This window comes from Colobus angolensis, unplaced genomic scaffold, assembly GCF_000951035.1.
Source record: "Colobus angolensis palliatus isolate OR3802 unplaced genomic scaffold, Cang.pa_1.0 Scaffold103, whole genome shotgun sequence".
In the NCBI taxonomy this organism is placed as follows: domain Eukaryota; kingdom Metazoa; phylum Chordata; class Mammalia; order Primates; family Cercopithecidae; genus Colobus; species Colobus angolensis.
This window is the reverse complement of record NW_012111253.1, coordinates 7,441,124-7,450,963: the sequence shown is the minus strand read 5'-3', so window position 1 is coordinate 7,450,963 and position 9,840 is coordinate 7,441,124.

Below are 9,840 nucleotides of genomic sequence, written 5' to 3'. Positions count from 1 at the left end.
AAAGAAAAGAAAAGAAAAAAGAAAAACCAAATCTCAAGATTTGGTTCAGACGGCTGCATCAAAGAAAATAAATATCTGAAACTTATAGCTTCAATATGTGAATACCTATCTATTTTAAAGCATTCCATAATTGTTAGTGATGCTCAACATATGGCTACACTCACATCTTTTCAGTGGTGTGCTGCTGATCTTTCATTTCATTGCCTATCCAGGAGCAACAAGCTTTATCACACTTTATGTGTTTGTGAGAAGTAAGATGAATTTAAACATCAGCTCTTCAGTATAAGGAAGACCCTTAAACGTTTATTTGTAACTTGTTGTGCAAGTCAATCACCCACGTTGGCAAAGTTTCAAAAGTGTTCTGCTGTTTTGACATTGCATATATGCAGCCCAATAGCAGCCAAATCAGTGGAAAAAACTCACCATGTTTAGTTGTAACCACTTGAGTCTGACTAAAAAGGAAGAGTTGATGGGTGCAGCACACCAACGTGGCACATGTATACATATGTAACAAACCTGCACGTTGTGCACATGTACCCTAGAACTTAAAGTATAATTAAAAAAAAAAAGGAAACAAGGTTAACGCCATCTATGGAAACATCCTAAATTCGCTTAGGAACCTATGACCCCACTCCGGAGTATATTCATGCTGACTACACTTTTCACCTACCCAGTGACTCCCTCAATTACCTTTTCCTTCCTATCACCCTCCCAGTAGATATCTAAGAATAGTAGAGAAATGTTCATCTCTTTTGGAGGAGAATATCATTTTAATATAATCAAAGCTCCACTGATGTCTATGTAGGTTACATCTATTGCTTCCTTCATATCTGCATGGCCTGTCAGTCTATCATGCAAAGATCTTTGTTAATTCTATCATGATCATCCTTGTCGTTTGAACTTGTCTAGTAATAGCAAGTCTTAAAATAAATTGTTTTATTTTCATTCCGATTGTTGAAGCTAAGCTTACTCATCCATTAGCATCAGGCTTAGACATTTTCGTGCATGTGCAATAGCCAGATGTATGTCCTTTTCTTTAAGAGTAGGTGAGTCATAATACTGATCAGTCAGTGCTTCAGTATCCAATCATATGTCAGTACCCTGTTGATTTAGTTATAAAAAAATAGCCCCAGAGAAAATATCTTCCAAAATAATACTCTTTCTGTACTCTGCCTGTTGTCAGCCATAGTAAAATCAAAATAAGATATTCCAGCAACATTGGCCTGAATAGGGCACAAGTACGGATTTTCACTAAGCCTCCGAAAGCCCCATTGACTAGAGCAAGGCTGATTCAAAATGTCTCCTCCCTTCAGAAGTCAATTCAAATGGCTACTAACATCATTTTAAATTTTTTCCCAGATATGCCATTTCACTTGCATAGAACCAAATATAAGAAATGTTAAAAAAAAAAAAAGATATACAAAACTTAGAACAAATTAGTCCTAGCCACACCTTTCCCAAAATAAAGCAGGGCCAAGCAAATTTGTAGAGTTCAGTTATTTTTATTCTCCTCTGTATCAGTTCCAAGTTTCCATCTTACCTTATTTCTCTGTTCAGGTCCTCCAGTACAACAATGAATAGAAGAGGTGGTAACAGGCAAACTTGTCTTGTTCTCAGTCATAAAGGAAAAGCTTCTAGCAATTCATAATTTAGTATGATTTTTGTTGTAGCTTTTTTCCTGTAGATAATTTTATCATTTTAAGAAAGTTCCCTTTTATTAATAGTTTGTTTAGAGGAGATTTTTACCCCTATAAATGGATATGGAATTTTATCAATTTTTTCAGCATCTATAGAGATGAATACATCATTTTTGCCCTTAATTATGCTGTGATGAATTACACTGCTTAACTTCATATTGTTAAACCAACCTTGCCTTTCTGGAGTAAACTCCACTTGGTCTCTTGTTATATCCTACTTAGATTTTTTAGTATCCGTGATTATGCTGGCCTATAAAATGAATTGGGGAATGTTCTTTTCTTCATATGTCACATCGTTTTTAACAGATTGTCATTCTGTTTTCATTAAATGTTTGGTAAAATATACTAGTGAAGTCATTTGGGAATTTTCTGTGTATAAAGAAAACCAAAATAATGCTGTCAAAAATACTGGGAAGTATTGAGCTGAAGAATATTAAAAAGCAGGAGGACACTCTACTCCTCCCTCTGCTTGCCTGATGTCAGGACAAAAATTTCCATAGACAAGGTTTTTCTTCCCTCCTCTCTGCCTTTTCCCACCTAAAGAGAGGCCCCTTTACAACGCTTGCTTATCAGCTCAGAGACAGTGGTGCCTGAAGATGTAGAAGCAGACTTTACTCTTCCCATAAACTTAACTTCTCACATTTTCCCACCTTTTGAAAGCCTGTAGATGCTCTCCTTTTTGTCTTTGCACTGTAGAATGTATGGCTCTTGGTTAAAATACTATTTAGTAAAAGCCCTAGGCCACTGTCTTGAGAGAAAAGTACTTTTGAACTGATGCCTCTCCTGTGTGATATGTATAGCATTTTTCAATAAACTTCTGCTGGTTTTTCTCTTGTTAGTCTGACTTTTATTTTCAGGGGAGTGACTCTACTAAGAACCTATGAGGTAAAAATATAGATTTCCTCCTCTACATGTAGAAAAGCTTATAAATTTCATCTGCAAATGTTTTTCTATTCTTCAGGTTTTCTATTTCTTCTTGTGTCAGGCTTATAAACTTGTATTTTTCTATAAATATCTCTAGTTCGTCTAAATTTTTCAAGTTTATTGGCATAAAGTTATATATGACAGCTTCCTCATATATTTTTATGTCTAGGATGCACAGTGATATTTTATGATTTTTATAAATTTTATCCATTGATTTAAAGTAAGAAAAAGTGTCAAATAAGTATCCTTATTGACGCTTTTTTATTTTCTTCTTTCTACTTCCTCTGATTTTAATTTAGCTTCCTTTTCCTAATTTATTTATACGAGTGCTTAGCTTATTGATTTTTAGCCTTCCTCTTATAATACGTGGGTTTAAAACCTCCAGCCTCCAGCTGAAAGCCAGCAAGAAACTGAGGGCCTCAGTCTGACAACCTGAAAAGAGATGAATGCTGCAAACAACCACGTGAGTTTGGAAACAAAGTCTTCCCTGGTACAGCCTCAAAGGAAAAGCGAGTTCTGGACAACACCTTGATTGCAGCCTGGCAGAGGGCTCAGTTAACCCATGCCCAGTCTCTCAACCCACATAAACTGCGAAATAATAAATATGCATTATTTTAAGCTGCTATGTTTGTGTAATGTTGTTATGCAACAATAAATAACTAAAACAACGTGTTTGTGTCACCTTTACTACTGAAGAAAATTATCACTTAGTATAGAATTCTAAGGTGGTGTATGTTTTCTTTCAACGTTTTAAAGATGTCATTCCAAGGTATTGGGCTTGTAATGTTTCTGTTGAGAAGTCAGTGGTCATTCCTTTTGTTGCTTCTTTGAAAGTAATTGATATTTTTATTCTAGCTGCTTTTAACATTTTTCAAGATTGTTATTTTGACTGTTCAGTAGTTTTTCTGTGATGTGCCTAGGTAATAATTCCATTTTATATATCTTACTTGGAATCAATAGGGCTGAGAATATTTTTGAAATATTCTCAGCCATTTTATTCAGATGGTGTTCTGTTCCAAACTCTCTTTTGTTCTATTTCTGAGATTCCAGTTATATATGTGCTAGATCATCTTACCATATATTTTACTGTATCTTCTGTATGTTTGATCCTTCTAACTTACCCAGCTTAACTCTAGATATTTTCTTCTGAACTATCTTCCCATTCATGAATTATCTTAACTCTATCTAATTTGCTGTAAACTGTAAGTTCTTAATTTTTTTATTTTAATGTTTTATTTATTTTTATTTTTTACTCTTTTATTATACTTTAAGTTCTGGGATACATGTGCAGAACGTGCAGGTTTGTAACATAGGTATACATGTGCCATAGTGGTTTTCTGCACCCATCAACCCATCATCTACATTAGGTATTTCTCCTAATGCTATCCCTCCCCTACCCCGCCCCACTCCCCACCTCCTGACAGGCCCCGTTGTGTGATGTTCCCCTCCCTGTGTCCATGTGTTCTCATTGTTCAGCTCCCACTTATGAGTGAGAATACGCAGTGTTTGGTTTTCTGTTCCTGCATTAGTTTACTGAGAATGATGGTTTCCAGCTTCATCCATGTACCTGCAAAGGACATGAACTCATCCATTTTTATGGCTGCGTAGTATTCCATGGTGTATATGAGCCACATTTTCTCTATCCAGTCTATCATTGATGGGCATTTGGGTTGGTTCCAAGTCTTTGCTATCGTGAACAGTGTTGCAATAAACATGTGCGTGCATGTGTCTTTATAGTAGAATGATTTATAAAACTTTGGGTATATATACAGTAATGGGATTGCTGGGTCAAATGGTATTTCTGGTTCTACATCCTTGAGAAATTACCACACTGCTTTCCACAATGGTTGAACTAGTTTACACTCCCACCAACAGTGTAAAAGCATTGCTATTTCTCCACATCCTCTCCAGCATCTGTTGTTTCCTGACTTTTTAATGATTGTCATTCTAACTGGCGTGAGATGGTATCGCATTGTGGTTTTGATTTGCATTTCTCTAATGACCAGTGATGATGAGCTTTTTTTCATATGTTTGTTGGCCATATAAATGCCTTCTTTTGAGGAATGTCTGTTCGTATACTTTGCAGACTTTTTGATGGGGTTGTTTGTTTTTTTCTTGTAAATTTAAGTTCTTTGTAGATTCTGGATATTAGCTTTTTGTTAGATGGATAGATTGCAAAAATTTTCTCCCATTTTGTAGGTTGCCTGTTCACTCTCATGATAGTTTCTTTCGCTGTGCAAAAACTCTTTAGTTTAATTAGATCCCATTTGCCAATTTTGGCTTTTGTTGCCATTGCTTTTGTTGTTTTAGCCATGAAGCTTTTGTCCATGCTTATGTCCTGAATAGTATTGCCTAGGTTTTCTTCTAGGGTTTTTATGGTTTTAGGTCTTAATTTTAAGTCTTTAATTAATCTTGAGTTAATTATTCTATAAGGTCCAGTTTCAGTTTTCTGCATATGGCTAATCAGTTTTCCCAACACCATTTATTAAACAGGGAATCCTTTCCACATTGCTTGTTTTTGTCAGGTTTGTCAAAGATCAGATGGTTGTAGATGTGTGGCATTATTTTTGAGGTCTCTGTTCTGTTCCATTGGTCTATATATCTGTTTTGGTACCAGTACCATGCTGTTTTGGTTACTGTAGCCTTGTAGTATAGTTTGAAGTCAGGGAGCATGATGCCTCCAGCTTTGTTCTTTTTGCTTAGGAATGCCTTGGCTATACAGGCTCTTTTGGTTCCATAGGAAATTTCAAGTAGTTCATTACAATTCTGTGAAGAAAGTCAATGGTAGCTTGATGGGGATAGCATTGAATCTATAAATTACATTGAGCATTATGACCATTTTCACTATATTGATTCTTCCTATCCATGAGCAGGGAGTGCTTTTTTCCATTTGTTTGTGTCCTCTCTTATTTCCTTGGGCTATGGTTTGTAGTTCTCCTGGAAAAGGTCCTTAACATCCCTTGGAAGTTGCATTCCTAGGTATTTTATTCTCTTTGTAGCAATTATAAATGGGAGTTCACTCATGATTTGGCTCTCTATTATTGATGTAGAGGAATGCTTATGATTTTTGCACGTTGATTTTGTATCCTGAGACTGCTGAAGTTGCTTATCAGCTTAAGGAGACTTTGGGCTGAGATAATGGGGTTTCCTAAATATACAATCACATCATCTGCAAACAGAGACAATTTAACATTCTCTCTTCCTGTTTGAATACCTTTTATTTCTTTCTCTTGGCTGATTGCCCTGGCCAGAACCTCCGATACTACATTGAATAGGAGTGGTGAGAGAGGGCATCTTTGTCTTGTGCCAGGTTTCTATGGGAACGCTTCTAGCTTTTGCCCATTCAGTATGATATTGGTTGTGGGCTTGTCATAAATGGCTCTTATTATTTTGAGATACATTCCATCAATACCTAGTTTATTGAGAGTTTTTAGCATGAAGGGGTATTGAATTTGTCAAAGGCCTTTTCTGCATCTATTGTGATAATCATGGGGTTTTCATCATTGGTTCTGTTTATGTGATGGATTACATTTCTTTATTTGCATATGTTGGACCAGCCTTGCATCCAAGGGATGATCACCCCTGGACAAGCTCTTTGATGTGCTGCTGGATTAGGTTTGCCGGTATTTTATTGAGGATTTTTACATCGATGTTCATCATGGATAATGGCCTAAAATTTTCCATTTTTTTGTTGTGTCTCCACCAGGTTTTGGTATCAGGATGATACTGGCCTCAAAAAGTGAGTTAAGGAGGAGTTCCTCTTTTTCTGTTGCTTGGAATAGTTTTAGAAAAAATGGTACCGGCTCCTCTTTGTACCTCTGGTAGAATTCGGCTGTGAATCCGTCTGGTCCTAAGCTTTTTTTGGTTGGTAGGCTGTTAATCACTGCCTCAATTTCAGAACTTGTGAATGTTTTATTCAGGGATTCCACTTCTTCCTGGTTTAGTCTTGGGAGGGTGTATGTGTCCAGGAATTTATCCATTTCTTCTAGATTTTCTAGTTTATTTGTGTAGAGGTGTTTATAGTATTCTCTGATGGTAGTATGCATTACTTTGGGATCAGTAGTTATCTCCCCTTTATCATTTTTTATTGTGTCTGTTTCCTTCTCTCTTTTCTTCTTTATTAGTCTAGCTAGTGGTCTATCTATTTTGTTGATCTTTTCAAAAAAACCAACTCCTGGATTCACTGACTTTTTGAAGAGTTTTTCACATTTCTATCTCTTTCAGTTCTGCTCTGATCTTCATTATTTCTTGTATTCTGCTAAACACTGCTTCAGCAGTGTCCCAGAGATTCTGGTACATTGTGTCTTTGTTCTCATTGGTTTTCAATAAATTGTTTATTTCTGCCTTAATTTCTTTATTTACCCAGTAGTCACTTAGGAGCAAGTTGTTCAGTTTCCATGTAGTTCTGTGGTTTTGAGTGAGTTTCTTAATCCTGAGTTCTAGTTTGATTGCACTGTGGTCTGAGAGACTGTTTGTTATGATTTCTGTTCTTTTCCATTTGCTGAGGAGTATTTTACTTCCAATTTTGTGATTGATTTTAGAATAAGTGCAATGTGGTGCCGAGAAGAAAGTATATTCTGTTGATTTGGGGTGGAGAGTTCTGTGGATGTCTATTAGGTCCACTTTGTCCAGAGCTGAGTTCAAGTCCCGAATATCTTTTTTAATTTTCTGTCTTGTTGATCTGTCTAATATTGACAGTGGGGTGTTAAAGTCTCCCACTCTTATTGTGTAAGAGTCTAAGTCTCTCTATAGGTTTCTAAGAACTTGCTTTGTGAAGCTGGGTGTTCCTGTAATGGGTGCATATATATTTAGGATAGTTAGCTCTTCTTGTTGCATTGATCTATTTACCACTATGTAACGCCCTTCTTTATCTTTTTTCATCTTTGTTGGTGTAAAGTCTGTTTTATCAGAGACTAGGATTGCAACCCCTGTTTTCTTTTTTTTTTCTTTCCATTTTCTTGGTAAATATTCTTCTATCCCTTTATTTTGAGCCTATGTGTGTCTTTGCATGTGAGACAGGTCTCCTGAATACAGCACACTGATGGTTCTTGACTCTTTATCTAATTTTATCTAAAAGTCTGTGTCTTTTAATTGGGACTTCTGTCCCATTTATATTTAAGGTTAATATTGTTATATGTAAATTTGATTCTATCATTATGATGCTAGTTGGTTAGTTTGTCCATTAGTTGATGCAATTTCTTCATAGTGTCAATGGTCTTTACATTTTGGTTAGGTTTTGCAATGACTGGTACTGATTTTTCCTTTGCATATTTAGTGCTTCCTTCAGGAGCTCTTGTAAGGCAGGCCTGGTGGTGAGAAAATCTCTCAGCATTTGCTTGTCTGTAAAGGATTTTTTTTTTCTCTTTGCTTATGGAGCTTAGTTTGGCTGGATATGAAATTCTGCGTCGAAAATTCTTTTCTTTAAGAATGTTGAATGTTGGCCCCTACTCTTCTCTGGCTTTTAGGGTTTCTGCAGAGAGATCTGCTGTTAGTCTGATGGGCTTCCCTTTGTGGGTAACCAGACCTTTCTCTCTGGCTGCCCTTAACATTTTTTCCTTCATTTCAACTTTGGTGAATATGACAATTATATGTCTTGAGGTTGCTCTTCTCAAGGAGTATCTTTGGTATTTTCTGTATTTCCTGAATTTGAATGTTGGCCTGTCTTGCTGGGTTGGGGAAGTTCTCCTGGATAATATCCTGAAGAGTGTTTTCCAGCTTGGTTCCATTCTGCCTGTTACTTTCAGGTACACTAATCAAATGTAGGTTTGGTCTTTTCACATAGACCCATATTTCTTGGAGGCTTTGTTCATTCCTTTTCATACTTTTTTCTCTATTCTTGTCTTCAGGCTTTATTTCATTCAGTTGATCTTCAATCTCTGATATCCTTTTTTCTGCTTGATTGATTTGGCTATTGTTACTTGTGTATGTTTCCCAAAGTTCTCATGCTGTGTTTTTCAGCTCCATTAGGTCATTTATGTTCTTCTCTGAACTGGTTATTCTAGTTAGCAATTCCTCTAACCATTTTTCAAGGTTCTTAGCTTCCTTGCATTGAGCTAGAAGATGCTCCTTTAGCTTGGAGGAGTTTGTTATTACCCACCTTCTGAAGCCTACTTCTGTCAATTTGTGAAACATTCTCTGTCAATTTTTGCTCTCTTGCTGGTGAGGAGCTGTGATCCTTTGGAGGAGTAGAGGCTTTCTGGTTTTTGGAATTTTCAGCCTTTTTGTGCTGGTTTTTCCTCATCTCCATGGATTTATCTACCTTTGGTCTTTGATGTTGGTGACTTTGGGTTGGGGTTTCTATGTGGACATCCTTTTTGTTGATGTTGATGCTATTTCTTTCTGTTTGTTAGTTTTCCTTCTAACAGTCAGGCCCCTCTGCTGCAGGTCTGCTGAAGTTTGCTGGGGGTCCACTCCAGACCCTGTTTTCCTGGGTATCACCAGCAGAGGCTGCAGAACAGCAAAGATTGCTGACTGTTCCTTCCTCTGGAAGCTTCGTTCCAGTGGGGCACCCACCAGGTGCCAGCCAGAGCTCCCCTGTATGAGGTGTCTGTTGATCCCTGTTGGGAGGTGTCTCCCACTCAGGAGGCATGGGGGTCAGGGACCCACTTGATGAGGCAGTCTGTCCCTTAGTAGAGCTTGAGCACTGTGCTGGGAGATCCACTGCTCTCTTCAGAGCCAGCAGGCAGGAATGTTTAAGTCTGCTGAAGCTGTACCCACAGCCGCCCCTTCCCCTAGGTGCTCTGTCCCCAGGAGATGAGAGTTTTATCTATAAGCCTCTGACTGTAGCTGCTTCCTTTCTTTCAGAGATGTCCTGCCCAGAGAGGTGGAATCTAGAGGGGCAGCCTGGCTACAGTGGCTTTGCTGAGCTGCAGTGGACTCTGCCCAGTTCAAATATCCTGGTGGCTTTGTTTACACTGTGAGGGGAAAACTGCCTACTCAAGCCTTAGTAACGACAGACGCCCCTCCCCCCACCAAGCTTGAGTGTCCCAGGTAAACTTCAGACATAATCCCATAGTCCCATATTTTATATGGGACTGTGCTGGCAGTGAGAATTTCAAGCCAGTGGATCTTAGCTTGCTGGGCTCTGTGGGGGTAGGATCCTCTGAACTAGACCACTTGGCTCCCTGACTTCAGCCCTCTTTCCAGGGGAGTGAATGGTTCTGTCTTGCTGGTATTCCAGGCACCACTGGTGTATGGAAAAAAAAAAAAAAAAAAAAAA